At 39.4% G+C, this 26,671-nt stretch overlaps 1 protein-coding gene across 3 annotated transcripts in view; it reads right to left on the minus strand.

Moving 5' to 3' along the window:
- The window catches only part of CYP7B1 (cytochrome P450 family 7 subfamily B member 1), a 166,826-nt gene that overhangs the window by 60,633 nt on the left and 79,522 nt on the right, over window positions 1-26,671 (minus strand). The gene's annotated exons all lie outside the window — the stretch shown is intronic.

Below are 26,671 nucleotides of genomic sequence, written 5' to 3' on the forward strand. Positions count from 1 at the left end.
GGGGCCACGCCAGGAGCTGAAGAAGATAAATCCTCTCCTACTTTGAACACTGACACAGAGAACCCTAAAAAGCCGCCATTCTCCTAACACTCCCAGGAAATGTGTTTCAGGACTTGGTGACAAGAGTGACCTTTCAAAATTCTGAGCTCTTGAAGCAGATAAGGAATATAATTATCATCTGATCCTCCTGCACTAAAGCAAACTGCAAAAATGCATCAGTCTACCCAACAAGTCACAAGGGATAAGACACCTCTAGGTATCAGGTGCACACCTTGTCATTAGAGAATGAAGTTAGATCAGTTTGTTTCCTATCCATAGTTATAAACTATCCGTGATAGAAGAAATAACCATCTTTTGGTTCCTGGGAGCAGGATAGGGAAAAAATTTAAAGAAGTGTTTTATTTGGATCTTCATCAGCAGCTATAAATGCTAGATACACCAGAACACATAGTAGGTGTTTTTGTTTTTGTAAACCTCAACTTTGCTAAATAAGAAAATAATATGACATCATCCTCTGTTCAAATATTCCCATCAAATTCTGTGTACAGCTCTCAAATCAAACTCTCCAGACAACTGTTCAATCTTCCAAATAATTCTTGTATTAAAGGAATTGTTGCCGAGGGTAATTACTACTTCCCCCCACGCTCCCCAAGGAAGATCAACCTTCTTGTCACCAGCAGTGTTTGAGATGTTTGGGGTTTTACCTTTGATGAATACATGACATGCCAAGTTCTATGGGTCTACAGATCCATCACTCTCCAAATTTATAGGGATGTAGGCAGTGTGATTTGATAAATTATTTTGTTTTGCCTTTCATCGCTCACACGTTATTGAAAGGACGCTCCCTGTGTATCTTGGGCATCATCTATCAAAAATAAGACTTTGCAGAGAACAAATAAAATGCAGTAAAAACTTGTTGAACTGATAACTATATAATATGAATGTGTCATCTCTGAATATGAAGGACCACTATATGAGGCTCATATTTTATTTTTGTAGCAAGTTTACATATCTGTTTCCCAGTGGCTTAAACTGTATTTTGGTTCAAATGTTTGCAAAGCTTCCCAAGTGTCTTTGGGAGAGAGAGCACCATAAATTACACTGATTATTAATCTTACTAAATCTATTCCTTTTTACTGGCCCTTACTTGTGAGATCCGTGCCTCCTGTGATGCACTGGTTTGATGACTTACTTGAAGAACTAGTATATGAAGTAGGTTGGAGCTTGATACTCAGCTTTCCTTTGTTTTAAAGAAAGATAAATCTCTACTAAACTGACCAAAACATGGTTAAAAAGGGAATACTAGGACTTTATAATTGCTAGACCTGGGATTTTAAATCAAAGTGGGAATGATAATTATTGCATTTATTAATTCAAATTCTATTTGCATTTCATCATGAGAATGACAAGTTTCCTCTCATTAATAAAATGCTCTCTATCCAAGACTACTAATGACCGTGAGTCCGTGAAAATATGTTTGAATCCCAGAAAAACATTGCTTTACAAGTTATAGGGCCTAAATTTCTTATCAGAGGCATAAAGCAAAACAGTCAATAGTTTTGGTAAACAGATTCCATGGTTAAAATGTTCACCCCTTTGTAGACCTTAGGCAGTCTTCAACATGTCAGATAAAGGTAAACCTACCTTGTCAATACATAGTGCTCAAATTAATGAGCAATCAGAGAAAAATGAAAAGAACAGAAAGATTTCAAATTTGCCACTGATAGGAAACATTTCAAAGACTGATAAATTCCAGGGCTGTTGATAATATGGGGCAAATAAGAATTCTCATACACTATTAGTCCTTAGAAAGAATTAGGTCTACCTTACTGACACAGAAGATTTCTAAGGCATGCTGTTAAGTGAAACAGGTAAGCTAGAGAAAATAACTCATAATATGACCCAATTTATATAAATACCTCTGCCTCCTCCTCTCATGTATATATAAATTAAATGCAAAAATAAAGATTCGGGGGGGCTTCAAACTAATCTCCCAACAGAGCTTGGGGCAGAGACAGGAGGGAGTGGAAAGAGGATGCAAGGTGTAGGAGCTTTTCACATTTTTACTTTGGATATTCCTGTATCTATGAAACATTTTAAAGAAAGATAGGTCCTATTTCTTATGTAATTATTATTTTAAAGAAAATATTTATAAGAACTGGATATGGATGAACTAACCTACCTACAATTTTTCATAGAATTTCAAAGCTGGCAGACATCATTCTATCTCATTGAATTTATGGCTCCCAAACTACTCTGAAGCCTTAAGGATTTTCCAGAGTCCCCTTGTGGGTTGGGAATGAAGGCTGTAGCCTGTGGGCTTCAGACACACATACACACACACACACACACACACACACACAAACACACACACACAGACACACACAGACACACACACACAGACACACACAGACACACACACACACACACACACAGATTCAGACACCTCCAGCTCTGCCTTCTTCTGTTTCATGAATTAGAATTAAATGTATGGTTCTGTGTGAACAGTGTTTCAGAACTTAAAAATGTTTAAAGGCTATTCCAACTTCATTTTGAATTTGTCCCCACAATGACAAGTTGATTTGCCCAATACCACACCCTAGTAGCAGAGCCAGAGAACATTAGGTCTCTTGCCCTCCCTGGTGCCCCAGACTGCATGACCTCTCTGTAACTCCAGGGGTTGCAGTCTCATGCACATACCACATATCCCCCTACTTGGGAGCAGCCAGCAGTAGAGGCAAAGCAATGGGCACGCCTTACCTATAGCAGTTCTCCTATTTATTTCTGCTTAAATATTTACATTCACCTTTCAATACCATAGAAGACTTAAAGTATTCTAGCTTCCTTAAGAAGGGTAACTTTTGGATGAGATGATCTAAATAAGTAAACAAAACAAGAAAAGTTGGTTTCTACTATTTTCCTCAAATTAAAAAGATTGCCAAACTAATTAATAAAATGACATTTATTACAGTCAGTAAAATATAAGACTAAACTCACTGAGAACAAAATAGCTTAAATGAGTCACCGCACCCGCCCAGTTTGGACCTGACCCACAAGACCCAAGAGGATGGGAGCTCAGAGGAGGCAGGAGAGCCGCTTACTGTGGGAACCAAACCACGGGGGCGCAACCTCTCAAGAAAACAGTCCTTTACCCTTCTTATCTGCAGAGATGAACTGAAGACAGCTCAGACCCAGAGAGAGCAAAGGGAAAGCCACCCTACTGGGCTCTTAGTTATTGTCACACAATGAAAAACGGCAAGAACATAACAACCTGACTTAGACAACCTGGCCCCCAGATAGGTCTCTTTGTATTTCTCGCTAACAAGGATTTTCCTTTCTCTGAATGCTTAGTTGTTGGGTTTTAAAATTGGTGTTAGGATCACTCAAGTTAGATCTGATCCTAACTGAGTGCCCAGTGCTGTGGCTTCATTATTTCCTTGTTTGGGATGTATCTTCCATTCAGGTCATAAGCACAGGAGAGTGGGGTCGTATCTTACAAGGTATCTTATAAGGCCTTTACAATGAATTAACTAGCAGGTTGCCCACAGATATTATTAACTACCCATCATATGCCAGATACTGTTCTGAGACACTGTTCTGTTCTCTCTCTCTCAATGCTAGAGGTACAGAGGTGTGAGGGTGAGTTTTATGCATTGACTTGGCTTGGCTATAGTACCAATTTACTGCCTCCAACACTAATCTAGATTTTACTCTGAAGGTATTTTGCAGATGTGGTGAGCATCTATAATCAGTTGACTTTAAGTAAAGGAGATTCATATCAGTAATGGGGGTTGGCCTTGTCCAATCAGTTGAAAGGCCTTAAAAGCAAAACTGAATTTTCCCTGAGAAAGTAGATATTCTGCCTCAAGGCTTTAGTAACTCCTGCCTCAAAGTCTCCAGCCTTCCATCCTGTACTATGGATTTTAGACTTGACAGCTCCTGTAATCCCATGAGCCAATTCCTTAAAATAAATAATATATATAGAATATATATACATGCACATTATTTTTATATATACATATACCATATACATACATCTGTATACATATCCTACTCATTCTGTTTCTCTGGAGAACGTGGACTAATACAGTAGTTGAACAAGGTTCAAGTTTCTGTTATCATGGAACTTAACATTCTTCTAGGTGAAAACTAATAATCACTTAAACACATCACTAATCAAAAGAAATATGGTGAGTGACAAGGCTGTGGAGAAACTAAAACAAGACAAATATGATTGCAAACGGTTGGAGAGGTATATGTAGACTGGGTGGTCTTGGAAGGCTTCCCTGAAGTGGTGACACTGCAGCTGAAACAGCTGATACCTCATTAATTTTTTGTTTCTGCCATAGAGCTTGTATAAAGTGATTTACATAATATGCACTCAATAAATTATTTTGAATAAATAATGAGCAGATTAATAATATGATCTTATAGAAGATTGACTATTCTAATTTTAGGTAACTGAGAAACAAGCCGAGTTTAAGACCTTAATGAGAAGAAAGTCTTTTCTCCCAAGCTGAAATTACATCAGCTTGGGGCTGGAGGCACTTGTTTCTGGCTTGATTAATGAATGGAGGTAACTGACTAAGTCATTCTGGGCATGCAATCCCTTTTACCTGCTCTAATTTGAAAAAAATAGAGATATAACACAGTTGGTAGACAAAGTACAAGGCTGAAACAAATATCCCTTTCTGATCAAATGCTGCCTCTTCTTACCTCCTTCTCCTCCTTCCCTTCAAAGCACAGAAACACTCACCCATCCTAAACTCACAAGACTTGATAGGTTATTTATTAGGGAGAAAAGATCCTGTACTTCATCTTTCTTGTCCATGATTCCTACTACTTGGCCAGCTGCATTTATTATTTTTATTATTAAATGATGTGTGTGTATGGTGGAGGGGGCAGGGGGGTACAGACAGTGAAGAGAAAGTTAAGATTCTTCCAAACCTTAACCCAAGAGATGCCCTTAACATCCAAGAGCTGTAACAAATAATAATTAAGGGAGATCTGGGCCAGACAACCATTTCAGATGGGACAGCAAGATCCAGACCTGCCCCTCAAGGAATACAGACCTGAAGCTTGTTTCTTAGCACATTAAACTGATCTCCCAATGTGAGAGTATGTGAACGCTATGGCTCAAGACCAAATGTCAGCAGAAGCTGGCCAAATGAGCCACTGGTGAGCCCCTTCCATGTGCTTTTAAGAGCGTTTTTTGGATTGAAGTGATACCTAAGAATTGATGTTCAACCTTGCTTAAAAATATATTCATTCTGTTCATCTGGGTTTTGTGAGAGTCAAAAATGAACAAAGTGGCTATGTTCAAGGTTAAGGGAGAGAGTAAAAAAGCCAAAGAGGCACAGTGGCAAAACGAGAAAATCTGCTTCAGCAGCTACACATCAGGAGTAAGACTCAGAGCCGCTCTGATTCCACTTTCAGAGGCAAGGTACCTGCGCTCCACCTGCTCAGCATCCAAGGGCCTGAACAAAACAATCCCGTGTGAAGCCACTCCAGAAAAGAGACCTGGAATGATGGAGATTGGGGCCAGGTCAGGAGCTGGCTTCTTTAAAGGTTCAAAAAGTTTCTAGTTGAGAGATCATGTCTTAAAACGATGATTCCACCTATCAGGAGGAATTGACCAAGTGAGTTAGGGCTGTGCTGTCCAGCCCTTTGCAGATTATCGAGACCCATTTCCTTCCTGTTTTGAGCTGTGAAGCATGAAGCATGAGCAGAGGCTGCTGCTCTGAACAGAGAAGGAAATGTGGGTCATTTTCCAGCAAACTCTCATAGGCAGTAGAGGTTGACCAGAATAGGGAGTGTGTGAAGAGATAAGGAGGTGGTGCTAAAGACTTAATTAACACCTATGCTCTGAGAAACACAGAGAATACTTTGCCCAACAGGCTTAAACAGGATTTTTATGGTAGCAGAAAGACCACATTTTGGGGTGGGCTCCTAGGTGACAGCTTTGAAGAGTTCTTTTTTTAGCAAAGAGGGGAAAGGGAAAGGCCATGAGAAGTTAAGAAATAACATGCCCTTAGAGTCCAAAATTGTAGATTTTTAGAATTAACTGTTTCACCTTATTTAAATGATGAGCTGGAGGCCTAAAGAGAAATACATTTCATCTGAAGGAACCCCACCTGTCTTCTGCCATGAACAGGTACTTCTGTTCTCCGGATGGAGGCAACCCAGGCCAATCAATAGGTTCTTGACAGGAAACTGTCTACAGAGCTTGCCCTGGTGGGCCTTAGTTTTCAATGATATTGCAGAGAGAGACCATTTATAAATGAAACCCCATGTTTCTGCATTTCCTGTGTCAGCATGCCATGGCCCCACCTATTCACAGATTCAAACTATGTCCATAATAACAATAATCCAACTGTAGGGGCTTGCAAGCAGTAGCTCAAGGAAAGATATTAGGCTTTCTGATGTGAACATTTCTCATCATGTGTATTCTGTGCACTACTACACACCCCTTCTGCACCACACACACACACACACACACACACACACACACACACAGCTTGAAGGCTCAAACAACCTACCTACCCTCCCATTTGCTCCAGTCTCTTAGTTTCTCTACCTTTTGTAGGCCCTGGTGTCTCAGATAAGTTTTACGGGCTAAGCCCTGTTCTCATTTTCCCTCATCTTCTTTTTAGGTGAATCTGCTTGGAAAATACTGCTCTGTATAATGTTTACTATTTTTCTAATCCTAGCTCTCGATCAAAATCCCCCCAGCCCTCAGCTCCTTCAGGTAGTGGAATGTCCTGGCCAAGGCTCATCTGAACTTGATTTCAGACAACGTCCTGCCTCCCCCACCCTTGCTGGGCTTCTTCCCATTAATGACTTTCTTCTGTGAACAAGATGAAACCTTAGGCCTGTGGCTTGTGCTCCTTGCTCTGAATTTGGTCCCCTTGTCTGTGTGGCTGCACATTAAGACAATGGCCACTTCCTGGGAGTGATTGTTAACAATACGTGTTTGAATTTCTGCAGTTCTTTGCCATTGTAAGTCGGTGTGGGAGCCAAAGCAGAAAGTGCAACTCAGACACACTAGTATTTTGAACAGAGTTATGACCTGCAGATAATTTATGATTCTATTAATTGTTTGTTCTTTCCTGCTCTGGGTGAGATATTAGCCACCATAGAGTCTTTAACCATAATAAACAGGCAGACAAGGTGACAGTGGAAACAGGTCCTTGATTAAAAATCTATGCCCTGCAAACCTGCAAATTAGATAATCAGGGTAGATGGGATAGAGTTTCTCAGCAAACATATCATTGCCATAGACCTCTCAGAAAATAAATAGCCACAGTTCTAAAGGATTGGAGATTAGTGATGTTTAGAAAAGTACAAAAATATGCTTTAAAATGATTATGGTATCAGATATCCATTTAAAGCCTTAAAAACAGCATTAGACATGGTCCTGCAGAATGCTAAAGAGCTAGCTTGAATGCTCCTCTTTGCCCCTTTCCTCCTTCTGCCTCTCCGGAACTGAGCAAGGTTTTAGCACCTTGTTGACAGAGCCAAGAAGTGAATGATCGACACTAATGGGATTTTTAATCTTCAACCTAATTAACTTAGTTAAAATTAAGGCTTACTAGGAAGAATCAGCACAAAGAAATTAATTAAAGTGATGGAATTTTTGCTGGATTTAACAGCTGAGTACTGACTATAGCTATAATGCACAAAGAGACAGATATTTTAAATTCATTTCCATTTTTCTCTTGTGTACATTTTTTTTTCAAAAGAGCCTAGGTCCCCAAAACTGGGAGAGTCCACCTTTGTCACTGGCATGGGCCAGGCTGTACTATGGAGGGGATTTCTTTGACTGTCAACAGCATGTACCCTTGATCTTGTTGGACCTAATATGCCCAGAACCTGACAAAGTGTCTGACATATATGGTAAGTGTTTGATAGATGCTTGTTGAAAGAATGAATATGTGAATGAGTAAGTAATTATAACTTTAAAAAACTGGTGGTATTAAGTGATGGCACTGATGGTCCAGGCTTGTGGTTATGTGAAAAGAAGCAAAGATGAAGTGAACTGGTCATTTTCTTCCTTGTAGGGACTAAGCAAGCTGATGTTTACAACCTTATGTGTAGTACGCTGAAAAATCTTTCATAGCCACCTAGGTCTGGGCAGACCCACTACCAGTTAGAATTCATGTACACCTGAAGTGCTATTAATGAAAAATAGGGCAATATCTTCATTTTGGGTTATAGGCAAATGAAATATTTTTGATGACTTACTTTTAGATGGCTGTAACTGTTAGAAAATGTTCAGGATAGTAATATTTGTACATTTTTTTTATCACAAATTCCTCTGTTCAGTATCATTGACAATGATCATAACATAATGACTGGAGGCCTTAACCATGATAACAACTATTAGATGATGTTCTGTACAATGATAGCCTCAGTCCACCGAGTTCCATAGGGCTGCTTGTCTGTAATCCTTTTGGTCTCTAAACTTGGCAGTTTGGACCACTTTACCTCTAACTTCATTTCAAATTCTGGGGCAAATCATATCCTTACATAAATAAATAAGAGCAGTAATTCATGAAATCACCATAGTATTGTTTTAAATTAACTTTCATCCCTTAACATTAAAAAAAAATTAAAGTATCCATACTGTATCACCACCAGCAGTGACAGACACTAGACATACATATGATCGACAAAGCAGAGTCCTTCCTCGGAGAGGTCTAAAGCTGATATTGGAAGGTTATAAAAAATCAAACTACGATTCAATGTGCTGGTTGCTGTGCAGAGGTGTCCACAGACGGCCACAGGGTAGAGAAAAGGCAGCAAGGACCGCTGGGGGGTAGGGAAGGAGGTGAGGGACATGTCAGAGGGCAGTGGCTTCTTGGAGAGAAAGCAGAGTTATAGCAGATGCAGTAGCAGAATGAGGAGATGCAATCAGCCCACACCAAGCACAGGCGCAGAAACTGGTTGCGGTGGGCAGAGAATGGGGGATAGGGTAGAGAGGACAGTCTGGCATCTGGAAACCAGCTAGGGAGATCTGGAGCAGACTGGAAGGGAAAGTCATTAAAGATTTTCATTAGGAGTATGGAAGACTATTTTAAAAATCCCCCTGGCAAAACATTGTGAAAAATAGGCAAGAGTGAGGAAAGACTGGAAAAGCGTAGGCAAATCCGGAAGCCCTCTTCCAGGTCGACACAGCACATGGGGCACAGGAGGCAGTATCAAGCAGTGGCTTTTCATGGTTCTTGGCCTCGGTGTGTTGTCATTTCCCAAGGTTCTCAGCCATCAAAGCAATACTGTATCCTGCCTCCACAGGCAGATCTTCTGGGACAAATCTACACAGCACACCTTGACTTACCACAATTTGCTACTCCTTAATTGCTGATCACCGGGAGGCAGGTTGTATCATCATGCAGCTTGGCCAGCAAACAAGCCTGAAGTCAAGGGGACCAGATGTGGACAAAAGTAAAAGAGGGGCAAGCTGAAGAATAGCATGAGATAGGAAGACCATTGTTAATAAAGGCAAAGAGGGGCAGGCAGGAACGAAGGTCCACACAGACAAAGTCACAAAATAGGACATCAATTTGACCAGGGAGTTGCACCAAGGTAGAGTAATAACAAAGATCCACACCCTGGCAACACAGGGCCAGATAGTCAGATGGTCAAACAAACAGAGATCAGGGTCTAGACAGGGGTCTGGGTAAGAGCCACTGAGCACTCCACAGGTTGGCCTGAGGAAACCCTGGTTTTATGTTCAAATACATCCAGGTGCACAGGTGGAAGCAGATGGTCAGATGCAGTGGCAGACCAAGGGCAGAATGGTGCAAGCTGTCTGTCCTGGGCACAGGCACAGACTATGGTCACTCTGCAGAGAACTGAAAATGGACAAAACTACTAACAGTCTGTGCTTTAATATCACCATGTACCAACCTTTTTAAACAATGTTAGTGATAAAAAAACTCCCATCCTAAAAATCATTTGTCGCTTGGGTTCTAAGCAATGGTTGGGCTTACATAAATGAGCAAATTATAATTACATGTCTATTCATGAACATGATTTCTGCATGAAAGTTCTCTGCATAAATATGGAGAATTACCAGTTATACAGCTGCTACTGACACACCCATTTGTGTCACACTTTTACAAGTTCTTCACTGTTCAAAAGATGTAAACTCACTTTGAATGTAATTTGTGTCTCCTAACCTGGTGATTCTACATAATCTTTTGTTTAAAGAGTAGATCTTAAATAAATATGATAGCACAGTGATTGTAATGATGGAGAACCAGAACCACTGGTACACTTCTGTCATTCTTCACCTTCTGGAATTTTTATTTATGCTTAAGATTTTATGCAATGAAACAATGAAAACGACAAGGTATATTTTTGCTTGCTAAATGCAAATCTTAGTTCATATGGGAAGTATTTTACTGAGTTTGAATAATATCTATTAAAGTGAATTCATTAATTTAAAATACTAAAATATTAAGAAAATACCTATTACTGACTGTTATGTAATTTATTTATCATTGAATGATACTGTTTAACAAAAGGAGTATTAAAAATCCCTTTTTAATAAATACATTGGGGTGTTAAATATACTAAACATAACACTGAAATAAAGGTGTCTGAAATAGGGAGCATGAGAGCAAGAAATGACAGCATAGCAGTTTCCAAGAGGACACACTAGAAATTCCCAGGCATAATCTCAGGGTCACCCATAATATTACATATCTAGGTCCTGACTAAGGGCAGATACATCTTTCTTGCAGAGATTAAAAAAGAAAAGACATTTTTATACAGCTCCAAGGCCAACCCTTACAGGTCTGTGACAATTTGTATTATTTTGCATCATGGTGTGGTACCTCATAGGGAAATCTCTAATATGACCAGAATCACTCAGTGTATAAAGGCTAAACTGGGAGCTCCTTGAAGACAGGGACTATATGGTTCATTTCTCAACTCCTACTGAGATAGATAGGAAAAAAAATGGAGCAATCAGTCTAACCCCACATACCTAAGCCCTGACAAAGTGCTGTGACTCAGACCCCTGGCTCTGTAAGTCTCCAAGTTATCTTGTTTTCCACATCAACCTATTCTTTTAACATGTTTTAAAGCCACCATATCCTAGGCTTAGAGACCCCTTGGTCAGACAATCAATGGACCAACACACGAACAACTTGTGACATGTGCATAAGTAAATTTGGTGTCTGACAGTTGCCTCTTCCTCATTATAATACGAAATTTCCTACCCTTGGTAATGATTTTATATGCTAATGCTACACTGAGATGATGTTGTAAATAATACACATGTATATATTGTATGTAATCCAGCTGTACATGTGCTAATTGAAACCCTCCCTACTCATGGTAGTAGGTGACCTAATAGCTAATGACTGAACATTTTCACTCCCCATAACAGGAGCCACTCTGATTCCTTTCAGGGCTGATTCTCTCTTGAGCAGCCCACCTTGGTCTACCAAGTTGTATCTGTTTCCTCACTTCTGTAATAAAGTGCACTGCTTGCTTGCATTCTCGTAAGTCTCAGTGTTAATAAGCAAAGAAGGACTGATGATCCTCTTCTAGTGTCTGCAGTTAACACTATCATTTCTCAGTCTTATCACAGAACATGAAGAGCTCAGGTATTCTAAGTATTGAAAGAATGAATAAGAAAATGAAAAGATTCCAAATGAAATGAAGGTTTTCTAGGGTGATAATTCATACCTTTCTTAAAATTCATCCAATTATTCTATTGCTTGTCCTTAGATATACATGGATTCTTTTCTCAACCATTCATTAATAAATATTTATTGGTGCCTACTCTATGGCAGGACAATTTTAAACATTGGGAATATAATAATTGAACAAGCACAGTGCTGAGTCTCGAGAGTCAAGTGCTTCGTGATCACTGAATGACATGATACCACATCTTGTGCATGACACGCCCAGGCGCACCAGCCTGTACTTGCTAAAGCAACCTTACCAACCCCTCAGGAAATAGGGACCAAATGGACATCTCCTTTGAGTTGCACTGACTGACCTGGGTTTTACACGGTGTGAGACCATCCAGTGAAAAAATGAAGAACCTCTTGTGAGATTTATGGTTGAACTGAAATTTTGACCTACTAATTATAAGGGATAGTCACATTGGGTTGGACGATGGGCTTGTACTTTCTCATTACATTTACCACCTGGCAAGTAGTAGACCCTCAATAAATATTTATTAAATGAATTAATCATACAATACCCATAATGGCTCATTTGCAATATATTAATAATATATATAATTCTTAGTAATATTTGATTTCTTTTACACTCCTTTTCTTTTATACTCCTAATTCAGTCTTAAACGGTCGTTCACTCCCGTTTTCTTTTACTAGTTCACTGCATCAAAACACTGCTTTCTTCCCCCAAGCTTGTGATTTAAATATGCTAGCAGAAATTCCTATTAATTCCATTCCAAGTATTTGCACAGAACTGATCCACCATAGCCGGCTGCTAATGGTGCATCTGTCATTTTATTGACACCCCTAAACAGCTTTATTCTCTTTTCTAATTAAGAGACAAAACTGGTATTGTCAGCTGATGAACCAACATTTGGGGGCTTTTGTTCTAACGTTAAAGACAGCACATTATGATGCTAAAACAAAAACTCTAAAATGCTGAGAAGCCCACTAGACAAAATATATTTACATGTACGATTTGAATTAAGCTTATTATAAGCATAATGCACATACAATATTTTGGGTTACAGGGAAAAAATATATAGCCATGGAAAAATATATTCAAAACAAAAAGTGGTGCTGCCTAACCTCCTGGCCATTAAAATTCAAACAAAGCAATCTCATGTGCTCACTGGACAATCAAAAGCCCTAAGAAAAAACTACACCTTATAAATGTGTCCAAATGATATGTTGGAATCTAGGTCATCATAGAGGTAATAGTAATATTTAAATAACATCTAAATAAGAACTAAAAGTTCTTACAGAAGAACCATAGAAATAAAGTAAGTAGCACATTTTTAAGGGCTAAAAAAGCAATGATTTCTTGATGATTATACTAGCCAATTGCCAGAGAAATGACAATTACGTACAAGTACAGGACTAACAGCTTACCAGAATGTTCTCAAGCAACTGAGGAGGACAAGCCATAAAAGCTCTATCACCATCACATTAAAAATCTAATCTAAAATCATTGCATGTCAGAAAATTAAGGATTCATCAAAATACTCCCAAAGGTTATGTGCTGAAAGGAATACATAAGGAACCTCACTCCTTGATTTCTTTACATAGAAAATATATTGTACATCTATATTTTAAAATAAACTAAAATAAAATCTGGTCTGCCAAGTGAAATCATTGTTATAAAGCAATTAGCATACATTTTGGCACAACAGAATGTGTTTGATAATGTTAGCTGTCTTCTTATTGTTATTATTATAGTGGTGTCAGAATTAGCTCATTGCCTTTCATGGTTCCCTCCTAAGGTTTAAAGGAACCTGAGAAGGATTTTGTGTGGCTAAGCCACAATTCCAGCTAATCTTGTTTCTACCCTTGTTTCTGGATGTTTTTGCTCTGGTTTGGCACTTAGGTTCCAAGCTCTTGTATTTTGCCTAAATTCTTCCTCTCTGCCTTAATGCTTAAGACGAGGCTCTGACCTGTATGTCTGGCTTTTATTGCAGATTTCATCCTGACTTTGTTTTTCATGTCACTTTCAATATCAGAAGCCACAGGCAAAACCTCCCACAACTGCAGCCCAGAGCTAGGCCCAAACTCCTGCTTGTTGGGAAGCTGAGTTTGAGTATGTTATAAGTGAATATCATTCCATTAGGCATCTGTATGCACCAAGGTTGGGAGTCCACCAGTTGCCTTGCCCTAAGCCCCTTAAAGAGTAAGACCTTGGTCCTCCACTTAAAGGAGCTTATAGAGTTCTATGGTCACTAATCTAGCAGGATTTGTTAGGCATAGATTCTTTTATCTCTTGAAAAGTCATTAAAACAAAAGAAGGCACCCTATCCTGAGCAAAAACACTCCTTCTGTGAAAAAAAAGTCAACTTATTGTTAAAATTCTGGCTCCCTTACAATGCAGTGGATGCCCATGGGATCCGGCAACCACTCCTTCCACCATCCTCCCACAAGCCGCCACGTGCAATATGACCCAGTTCTGATTTCAGTTGATGTCCAGGTTGGGCATCTCACACATGCTGAGCCAAGCTGAGCCTTTTTCTGGAATACTTTGGACCAGACAAAATGGGGAGTACACGTGGTGATATTCACAGAAGAGCAAAACAGTGTCTATAGTCAATGAGAGGTTACACAGTTGTGGCTAAGGATTATTCTATCCATAGAGAAATAAAGAGTAAAATACTGCTTTGAGGTACAGAATACAGTGATGGCCAGGTCTGTATGTACAAAAGTAAAGTTTCAGAAGGGATCCCATCCATGCGTGATGAGGGCTATGCAGGCCTTTCATATAAAGAAATCAGAGTTCTGAACAGAACTTGAGGAAACTACTTTTGTTCCATATATATGCAAGACTATTATATGTGTCTGTCTATCTATCTATCTATCTATCTATCTATCTATCTATCTATCTATCTATCTACTTATCATCTCTTTCTCTCTTTCATCTATCTATCTGTGAGTCAGAGAAAGAGATTATAGACTGTGGTACCTGTTTCTGAAAAGCAAGTCAGCATAATGGCAATTGGGCAAGAGACTCTTAAGAATGTATTTGGTAGCAGTAGACACAGACACTGAGAAGGGACTAGTGGTTACCAAAGGGGAGGGGTTAGGGAGGGTGTGTGTGTGGGGAAGGGGATTAGGGGGCACAATAATTTACAATCACAATACAGGTTGGTCACGGGGTTGGAAGTACAGCACGGGGAATACAGTTAATGGTTCTGTAACATCTTACTACGTTGATGGACAGTGACCTCACTGGAGGGGGTGAGGATTTGATAATATGGGTAAATGTCCAACCACTGCGTTGTGTATTTGAAACCAACATATGATTGTATGTCAATGATACTTTAATTAAAATAAAAAGAATGTATTTGGTTGTATAACTATGACATTCCTTCTATCTTTTGATTTTCTAGGGGGTAGGAAATGTATAGAGTTGATGATTCATAGACCTGTAGAACTTTCATAACTTTTTGTTGAAATTCAACTTCATGAAGATAGTCAAACTAGAATGCCTATTTTCCCACCTTTATTCATTCAGCAGTCAGCTTGAAGGACAAAGTGTTAACCAAAAACCGTCTCTCTTTGAAAGAGCTTACTGATTTCTTGGGGAACTCAATAGACTGGAAATTCTATCACTACTTCATTGGCCAGTGACAGGGGCTGATGAACAGGAAATCCTTTGCAAAAGGCAGATGTGTGAGTCTATAAACACATGCTTAGCCTTAAGCAAGTATCTGTTAGCCTTGACTACCTCCCTGAGCCCATAAACTAATCAGGAGTCCTTCCCTGGGATTTGTGCTTTGTATAGAGATGGGAAAAAACCTTTAACATGCTTTCTTGCCTTTGAAAATACTTCTCGTTGCTCTCAGTTAATTATGATCTTAAAGAATTTTGGGTAAAAGGCTCAATTGCTGCTTGCAGAAATGGCTCAGTTTGTTTTAGCAGAAATTGTCATGTTTTTCAACTTTTTTTCTTACTTTCATATGAAAAACCAGAGTTTCTATTTCTTAAACATTTATTTTAAAGGGAACAGAAAATCTTTTCCCCTTGACTTTTTTTTTTTTTTTAGTATAGATTTTGTCCTCCATTAGGAAAACCAACTCTTCTTTGCCCAGCTATTCTGTGACTTTCTCATTTAAACTTCATCACACCTTCATTTTTCTCTCCAATGTTGTACATGCTTATTTTAATCTTTCTAACCAGGTGAACATTCCTTTCAAATACAGTCTTATTTTGTTGATATATTTCTTTTGGCTGTTCCTAGCTGGCAGCTAGACTAGTACCTCATCTTCTCAGAGGACAAAGTGATAGTCCCTGACCCAGGTCTGAGACTAGAACTTGGAAATCCCAAAATTTCTACTTTATTTCAATTACAAATATATAATCAAACCTTAGGTGTCCTTCAGTATTTGGGAACTGTTTCATTAAAAAAAATTAAAATTTCTATCACTTATAAGAATTCACAATAAACCAATTCATGAGCCCTTAGAAAATTAAAAATAGAAAAAAAAGAAAGGTGGCAACAGCTGCCAGTGACACAAATTTCAATATTTTAGCTACAAATATGGTTCCAGTGAAGCACATTAGACAAACAAAAAGACCCAGGTAATTCTGACCATTATATGCTCTGACTTTTTCCTAGCTTTTAAAATTGAAATTAAAACTTGAAGCAACATTTAACAGTATTTCTGAGAAAGTAAGATTTTTTAAGCATCCTTCCATCCCCATTTTCCCTGAGAATCTCAGCACCAAATTCATTCATGCCATTTTAAACTCTGTACTGCTGCAACCAATATCACCCAGGTCCACTCTACCTGCAACTGGTTCCCTTCCAAAACTAATTCCCTTGTGACCACCATATATGCCCCCTCCAGCCCTCCTCCCCCCAGCACACAGACAGAAACAAATTCTCAATTTTTTTTCTTTGGAAATTATTTCAGTTAGTTGAAGAAAAGTAAAGTGAACAGGTCAATCTGATCCTTAAAATATTTTTAAAGTGTTTGTGGACAAAAATAATTAGACAGTAGAAAAGCAATGAAAACACTTCTTATAATGTAGGGAAACATACTCTTACCCTTTTGCACAATATTTTTTAGGGGAAATGCAATCAGAATGTTAATACTACTTCACATTCTCTGGGCCTGTTTCCTTATTCGGTCAGGTATTCATTTCACACACATCCACTGAGAGCATATATTCTATGTGCCACACACCGTAATTGGCGGTGGGAGAAAGAAGCTGAAAAGACAGGGGTGCTCTTTTTGTGGCAGCCAGCTTCAAGACAGCCCCCAGTGATCTTCACCTCCTAGGAGTCACCCTCTGTGTAGTTCCCTGCTTCACTGGACCAGCATGGGTTTGTGTGACAAATACATAGCAGAGTGAAGGCATGTCACTTCCAAGATTAGGTTCTAAGAGACTGTGGCTTTAGAAGCAAGCTGCCGTGTTGCAAGGACCTGCATGGTGGGCTGCCGAAGCCTGGAGCCAACAGCCAGTGAGGCCTGCTAACAATCCTGGGAGCAGATTCCTCAACCCAAGTCAGATCTTGAGATGGCTGCAGCCCCTGTCAATATTGTGACAGCCACTTCATGAGAGACCCTGAGCCAGAACCACCAGCTAGCTGAGCCACTCACAGATTCCCAGATCTCAGAAACTGTGTAATAATAAATGTTTGCTGTTTTAAGCAGCTAAAGTTGGTGGTAGTGAGGCGCGGGGGGTGGCAGTGAACTTATTACACAGCAATAAATAACTAATATGCATTTAGAGTAGACAGATGGTTCAGTATATAAGTATGTTGCACTGAGTTGTAGCCAAAATAGAAGGAGAGAATGAGCAAGTTACTAAGTTACAGTGATAGTTAATTTTATGTTAACCATTTTGGTTAGGCCAAGATGCCCATTTGTTTGGACAAATACCAATCTACATGTTGGTGCAAAGGTACTTGTGGATGTGATTAACAATTAATAAAATGACTTTGAGTAAAGCAGATTACCTGCCATAATGTAGGTGGGCCTCATCTAATCTGTTGAAGGCCTTAATATAAAAACTGAGGTTTTCTGATGGAGAAACAATTCCACCTCAAGACTGAAACCCATTTGAGTTTCCTGCCTGCTGGCCTCCCCTCTGGACTCTGGACTCAAATCTGCAACATTCATTTCTTACAGGCTTACCAGCCCCACAGCTGCATAAGCCAATTGCTTAAAGTCTCTCTCAGATATATATCTGTATACATCTATATGTCCTATCGGTTCTGTTTCTCTGGAGAACTCTGAATATACAGGAGAATACCGAATATACAGTAAAGCCCTTAGTGGAGTAACAGGGGAAAGTTCTCCATGGAATATAACATCTGAGCTGTGCATTTCAGGATGGGTAAACTTCCATTGGGGAGTGAAGGGGAAGAAATGGTGGGCCAAATAGATGTGATGGCCAAAGTAGCTAAACACCGCCAGATTAATAGCACAGAGTTTGCCTGGGATTGGGGGTGGTGCACTGTGCAAGATGATGCTAGAGAGGAGGTGGAATGAGCCAGGTTGCGAGGCATCTGGAATGCAAAACTAGGCAGCTAAGACTCATCCTATAGACCAAAGTGAGCAAGCATACATGCAGGGGAGCTAACCAAAAGGCACCAACTGTTTTTTACTGCCAGCAACACAGGTTAGTAGAGCTGCCCATTTCTAAGTTCAGACAGTGTTTCTTCCATTTCTCATTTCAACCATGGAGAGTCTGGATGAAATTATCTCTGAGACAAGGTTATGCTTCACTGACTTCTTTTGAAACATTTTTTTTGGGGGGATTCTTTTGTTAAATTTATTCCAAAGTATTGTATCCTTTTTGATGCTATGGTAAATGGAATTTTTTTCCTAATTTCATTGCTATTTGGTAGGAGTAAAGTCCATTTTCACATATTGATCTTGTATCTTGCCATTTTGCCGAACTCTTTTATTCTAACAGCTTTTTAACACTTTTAAAAATTCTGCTCCTTCATTTAGCTCCTACCTCACTGGCTGCCTCTCATTCTCCTTTCCTGAGTCCCCCAACTCTTAGTTATTTCTGAATACTGGAGCCCTCAGAGCACAGTTTTCAGGCCTCTGCTCCTCTCTCTGCATGCCCTAGCTTTATCTTGGCCAGTTCCATGGGCCTTGATACCACCAATACACTGAAAACACCTAAGTATGAATCTCTAGCCTGGACCTTTTCCTGAATGCCAGACTCCTGCATCTCCACTTAGGATCTAATAGCATCTAAATTTGACCTATTGAAAATGAACTCTTAATTTTCTACCAAAAATGCTCTCCCTGAGAGCTATGTACCTCAACAATGGCAGGCCTGTGAACTCAGCAGCTCAGACCAGGAAACATGGATTTAATTTGGACTCCTCTCTTTCTTACATAACCCACACATAATATCAGCAAGTCATTTAGTCCTATCTTCAGAATATTTCCCAAACCCATGTAGTGTTCCATCCTACACCAGACCACCATTACTCCTTCTCTGCACAATTGTTATAGCCTGTTTCTGGTCTAATCCTTCCTGCACAACAGTGCATTCTGCAGATATCAGTTCAGTAATCTCTAAAAATACTTTCCTTCCTATTCCTGGAGCTTGCCAATCAAGCTCCAACCTCAGGGCCTTTGCACGGCAATTTTTTTAGTTTGGATGCTGTTTTTCAGATACCTTCATGGTTCACTTCATTCCCGTTGCTGTTCAAATGATTCTCAGCAAAGCCTCCCAACTCTTTACCTAATACTCCTTCCACCATCCCATCACCCTCCCTCCTCTTACTTTTCATTACTTTTTTTTTTTAATACCACCTCATAGATAATAGGTCTCTCTGGTTACAGGATATGGTCTGTCTTGTCCACTAGAAAAGAAACCCCATAAGGGCAGGGGACCTGCTCAGTCTCCTCACTGCTTCCCCAGTACCTAGAATGGTGACTGGCACAAAGTAAGCATTCAACAAATATTTGTTAAATAAATGCATGGTTGGATTTATATATTTCTTGCCCCGAATACTGCATATGAGTGAGACAACATAGCATAAAAGAGACAGCAGAGCATGGTAGTTTAACACAGGTGGTCCAGAACCATAGTGCCTCACTAGCTGTGTGACACTGAGCAAGTTACTTGGTCTCTTTTTGATTCAGCTTCTTCATCTGTAAAATGAGGATGATAATATATACTATTGGTTGTAATGAGGATTAAATGAATTGGTATTTTTAAAGTGCTTACAATAATGCCTGGTACATAGTAAACACTATACAAGGTTTTGTTAAATAAATATATTTTTCTAAGCAGCAGAAATAATGCTTAAATATAATTTATTATAGAGTTCAGACAAAATAAAGAGATTTATTTTTAAAAATATGTAAGATCATTATCAACATTCAAAGATTTGTTCCAATTTCAGAGATGATGCCACTCAAAAGTAGCATTGAATGGCATTTTCCCAAGCAATTGTGAGCAGGTATGTTGGACATACTCAATAAATGTCTGGTGATGGATTGAATTAAAATTCTGCTTTAATTTTTGTCTCCTGAATCTTCAGAAATGCATAATAATGCCAAAGAAAATGACTCTTAGAAATTTCTACAAAGAAAAACTACAAATGGCCTACAAGTACATGAATAGATGCTGGACATCACTAGTTGTTAGAGAAATGCAAATCAAACCCACAGTGAGCTACCAGTTCACACCCACCAACATGGCTGTAAAACAGTGCAGTCACTATAGTAAAGAGGCAGCAGATCTTCAAAAAATTTAACACAGAAATATCATATGCCAACATTCTACTCTTAGGTATATACCCGAAAGAATGAAAATGTACATCCACACAAAACTTGCACATAAATGTTCACACCAGCATTATTCAAAAGAGCGAAAAAGTGGAGGCAATCCAGATGTCTACCAGCTGGTGCATGGATGGATAAAGGTGGTATAGCCACACAAGGGAATATTATTCAGCCATAAAAAGAAATGAAGTACAGGTACATGCCACAACATGGATGGATCTGGAAAACATTAAGCTAAAGGAAAGCAGCCAAATACAAAGACCACATATTGTACGATTCAATATTAAATGTACAGGATAGGCAAGTTCACAGAGATAGAAAGTAGATTAATGATTACCTAGGAATGAGGGGAGAGGATGGTATGGGGTGACTGCTAAAGGGGTATTTTTTGGGGGTAATGAAAATGTTCTGGAATTAGATGTAGTGATGGTTGCACAACCTTGTAAATATACTTAAGAATGACTGAGTGTACATTTTTAAAAGGTGGATTTTACAGTGTGTGAATTATATCTCAATTAAAAATAAAATGAATTTAAAAAACCCTCAAAATTCAATGGCAGCTAGAAGTATTTGGCATATAACAGATGTTAAAGAAATGTAAATTTTTCTCTAAGAAAACTATTCCTTGGATAATCAAAGTGTCTCCAAGTATTTTTCAAGTGTGTGTTACTCTATATAGGTGGGAAAAGAGCTCCACCTGCTTTCAACAATGTGAAAAGAGTAATAAATAATAAAAACCTTACTCAATCATCAGGTCTTTCTCTAGGTAAGATATATCTTGCACTCCAGTGGATTTACCTAAGGTTTTCTGCAGATTCTCTTCAGCATAGGCACTTGGCTAACTCAAGCTGCTAGCGCTGGGAATGAGGCAGGCCTGCTGGTTCAGTGGGCATCACCACATCCTGCAAGTCTCGTTTCCCTTCCCAGCCACCTCCTGGGTCTGCAGAGTTTTCTCATCCTATGTCACAACACAGACAAATGCATTTAATACCATATAATACTCAATTATCATTCCCAATGCTCTCAGCTCTGGTCAGCACAGAGCTGATTCCTGACTCAGCAAGAGCCATGCAATAATATAGATGTCTGAGCATAAAACCCCAAATTCAAGCTGGATCACCGAATCTGTCAGAGTTCTGCAGCAACTCCTACAGGAACATTCGGCCTTTCTATGCCCATTGCCTCCCTAGCAAAGCTTTAGAGACTTGGTGGCTGTAGTGGCTGCAATTACTATATAAGAAGCACTGAAAACTAGCTTTCTGTGAAGCTTTGCCATTTTCTAGGCCCATGCAATAAATATTACATATAGACTGTGTGTTAGATAAAACACTAGATATTGAGGATACACTGAATGAAAAAGATACATCTCTGAGGAGTTAACAGTTCACTTTAGAATACAGTAAGCTTTCATGAGACCAACTTTAGCCAAATGCAATTTTCTGGTGTTCTGGTTTTCTAGGCACTGCATGCTAAGAAATTTTTGATTTAAAAATACATTCTGAGATGTTTGTCATTAGCTTTTCATTTCTTCTCTAGTGTTAAACTGGCTTTGTAAAATAGGTCTACTTTTTTTACCTTTAAAAAATATTCTTGTTTCCAAATACACTGTATACTTATTGAGGTAAGTTCTTTAAAATATGTATGGACATCTAACTTTAAAATGCAAATTATACTTATTATGTCCTACTGGAGCTCATTATTTAAAGAAATAATTAAGTAAATGCTTATATTAATTCAAAGTACTCATAACTGAATGATAATTCAATTTTATTTTTAAGCTTTCTGTAAAGAGGGGAGTGGGCATATTAATAACTGAATTATCTCACAATGTACTCACACAAATAGCTCCTATGTTACTGACAGGAACCATGAAGGCCAATCTTATATACAACATCTGAAGACACATATTCGGAGATACTACTATCTACCAAGTCATGAAAAGCATAATACATTCCCTCATCTGCAATGTTATTTATTAATTAAAGCAGTCCATGTAGAAATAGCCATTGTCTCTACTGATACAACCACTCACCAGCTAATCATCTAGCACAAAAATTATATGCTTCTGGGTTTCAATTGGCATCTCTACTCTTGGAAAATGCCTCAAATAAATTGCAGCTGCGTACTTAGTATAATAAAATATATATTCCACTTATAAATAAGGAGAAATATATCTTGTTTTCCATGTTTATGATAAAATGTTCTATTTAGAAAGAAATGAACAAACCCAGATGTTGTGTATTGTGGAGGATATAGCTGGTCTTATTTGTGGCCTACTTTGAAGTCAAGAACTCTAAGGCTCTTCTAATTTGTAATCCCCTTTTTCTGCTTAGAAAATGCTGGTGAGACACACACACACACACATGCACACAAAGCATATGTATTCTTCCCCAATTTGAAGGACTAACATGTATTTTCAATAACATATATATGTTGAGCTTCAGTTGAAATATTTGAGACTCATTCTATTCAAAAAAGAAATGAGATAAATTTTGCCAACTGAAGAGATTTTTCTAGGCAGGCTTATGTTTCTCCTTTAGCTGGAACTACTTCCCCTATTCACTCATCTGTGGGATGTGGATGCAAATATCCCCAGGCATTCACTTTCTGCCAGGACGTTTTTGTGGTTTAAAGATGTACATAAGCAATTAGTTTTCTGCCTTGCTACTGGAAGGCAGAAATGGAACTGAATACTCACAGTGTGAAGTGATTGCACATGTGTCACTGTGCACAGAACTTCCCCCTCCAGCCACCCTCCTGGTTTTATGAACAATTCAGTGCTTTGGGACAGAGCAGCTCCTAGGATAAATGCTTTTCAGGGGTCCAGGTGGAGGCAATTTAACAATGAGAGTGAGGAGAGACATACGAGCAGCTTAAGATTATTTAAACATTTGACATTAACATCCATAGCTTCTAAAAAGTTTCAAAAGCCTAAATTGACATAAATATTTCTCAAAGTTCTACTCTTTACCAAAAAGTATACATTAACTTACTTATCAACACAAAAGCAGCCACTAATAGGTAATAGAGGTTAGGAAAATTGGCTTAGAAACCACAGTGGAAAATGACCTAGCAGCTCTCCCAAAAGCTCTGAAATAAAAGACAGGAGAAGCCAAATGGATATCCATGGCCTCCTGTCTTAATTCCTTTCCACTGTCAAAGGACGCAGACTATCAGGAAAGCAGGACTCCTACTGGCGCATGCAGCCAATGTATGTAGAAACAGGCACCAGTACAAACATAGAGCAGCTGGGTGGGGAGATGGTGGTGCTACAGGTAGAATGTGGATGGCTTCCAAAAATCCTTCTCAAGTCTACATGCAATAGGCTTGTTCTGCTCACCACTGACTCCCAAGTGCTGAGATGTAGTAGGTGTATAAAGGAATACATGCCACAAAGTGCTAATGGCACAAAAATACCTTCTGCTTCGATGCAGCCTGAAGAACTAGCAAGTCTGCATCTATAGCACCAGCAGCCTTGGGATTGTGGACACATTAGGGCTGGACAGGCCCTCACTGCTCACCCAGTCTAACCCTCTACTTGCAGAGGAGTTAGGCCACTGTTACACCAAAGGGTGGGGCCAGAGCAAGTCTTGTAAATGACTTGGAAGTCTTAGATCAGGGAGTTTTCGCCGCTCGCAACTCCTCAGTGCTGGCCATGCTTATCACAGGGTTACAGGGGACGCCCAGAGAACTCTCCTTTGTGACATTCCTTTAGATGTGTTTATACTGGAAGATGCCAAATGCAGATATCTCAATTCTGTCTCAAGGACTGCACTGTCAGCATTAACCAAGTGTCCTCTGTGGACAAAATATTATTGGAAAAGAAACTCACAAAGTAAAGAAAGAATTATGGAAGTGAACACACAATATACTGCCAGTAGGTGCCTGCCCCCAGAGCACCAAGGCTATCCACCTTCCATTGCTTCTGATTCCAATCTCATGAGGCAGCCTCTACAGGAACAATGTGACTTCAAGTTACCTCAGTGTCAGGAAGGGGATGTCCTGATTTGGATATACAAGTATTGATGTCTCTGAAATGGTCTATCCCCAATTATGAATAAATAAAGAAGCTTCTCATTTACTCAGGTATCTTGTGAGACAGTAAGTGTGAGCCAACCCACAAGAGGAAGGTCAATCCATGTTCACTGACGAAGGCAGATGTTTGAAATGCAGAGCAGGGAACCACGCCTTGTAGAGCAGGGATGAACAGAGCCAGGCCAGGACCTCACTCTGGCCTGATGGATACTTCCCTCAACATGGCTAGCTCAGCACTTTCTAAGAGCAACAGAAACTGGCCAGAGACATCTCGGAGAATATCTTAGTGGAGTGAAGAGGGTAAAACCACATCACAGTGGACTGGGCAGATTATAACTATAATTGTGTAAGGTAAAAATAAACTCAAGCTAGTTCTCTGTAATTTTCTCTGACTTTACCACACTACATCCACCTTCAAAGTTAGAAGCAGGAAAAAATCCCCCTGAAGCCACACACCACACCCTGTATTACAGTCAATTGTATTTTTCATAAGCAGGGACCCAGATTATTTTTTCATTGCCTCTGTCTACCTGGCACTGAGTGCTGACCCTGGTTCACAGCAGGTGCTCATAAATATTTGATGTATGATTCCATCATTGAGTGAGGTTACATAATTCTTCCAACCTGTTCTCAAGCCACAGTGACCCTTCCAGGGGCTTATGAGACCTTTCCAGTTTACTAGGGTGAAAAGTACATTTCCGCTTCCAGGACTCCATACTTAAATTCTAACTGTTCGGACCTATCTCCCCAGGGATTGAAGAGGCTGATCAGGACTAGGTTCTGCCAAATATGATGGCCTTGAGACCACCTGCTTCTTTGCTCTCAGGGCAATGACCTTGTTCTCATTTGTGATGACTGTTCTCCAAAGGAAACCCCATCCCGACCACTTGTGGAGCACGACCAGGATGATCAAGCATTGTTTCACGGAAACCAGTCAGAAGCCTGGTCTTGGCTATAGAGGGATAGCTGATGTCAAGGGCTTGTCAGTGTACGTGTGCTGAGTGGAGGGCGGGGTGGGGGGGGTGGCAGGGTGGTTGGTGGAGAAGGCATTAAACCCTCAGAGGTAAGCCTCCCTTTTATCTATCTCTGCAAGCTCAGCACCACAGAAATGCTTAGCATCATTGGGCCAGGGAAGCTAAATCTTGGAAATGGTATGTAAATGATTCTTTCCTGTGCTTTCTAAAATGAGACTAAAAAAAATTATACATTTAAAGTTATGGGTGGACTTGGGAAGGAGTGAGAAAACAGCAAAAAATATACATGGAATGGGTTAACAATGAACTCAGAATGTATATTTCAAGAGTTCAAGAAATAAATGTTGGATTAAGAAAAATGAAGAATAATGACACTTCCATATATACATATACATACACACATACATGTGTTTATAACATGCCTGATGGTTTCTAAAGGCCTACAACTAATTAACCTGGTCCTCCCAGTAATCCTGTGAGGAAAGCAGAGAGGTAGTGGTCTGCCCATCTTATGAAGAGAAAACTGAGGCCTAAAGTGATTTGCTAAAGGCCAGATGACTAGTGAGTAGTGACAAGATGAAAACTAGGTCTCTCGATTCCCAGACCAGTGTGTTTGTTTAGTTAATCTATCCTCAATATGCACTGAGGCTTGGGAGACAAAATTACTATCCGCTCTATTTCAAAAGGGCAACTACAAAGAAAAAGATAACTAAGGCAGTGTGTTCAGTCTATTATTTTACTAAGCTCTCCAGATTCTTCACCTACTGAATATTTCATGAATTGAATACCCCCTTTAATTGCTTCATTCCTGGCCCAAATGTGTAAGACAAAAATAATTTAATTTTGAACCTTTTGTAGTGTGAGGCGATTAGAAAATATCATCTGCAACAAACTTTTAATTATATGCTTAGGGTCAAACATTTGAAACCTTGTTTTCATTAAACTGGCACTGCCATCATCTCTGCTTTTTAATTCTTATTATAGCTCCTCTCTGTTTACCCCCCTCCCCCCTACATGTTCAGCTCAGAAGCAAAACCTTCTAACTCCTCCCTTGCTCTAGAAAAGGGAGAATTAGGGAGCTCTGTGAAGTGGCCGTGCTGAGAGGCAACAATCTGTAGGGCAATACCACCTGTCTTCTGATCGGATGGTCAGGAAGAGTGTGGAGCTGTGGTGAAAAATGAGAAGGCTCCCAGGCCAGCGCCACCCAGAG

This window comes from Manis javanica, chromosome 2 (assembly GCF_040802235.1).
Source record: "Manis javanica isolate MJ-LG chromosome 2, MJ_LKY, whole genome shotgun sequence".
In the NCBI taxonomy this organism is placed as follows: Eukaryota; Metazoa; Chordata; class Mammalia; order Pholidota; family Manidae; genus Manis; species Manis javanica.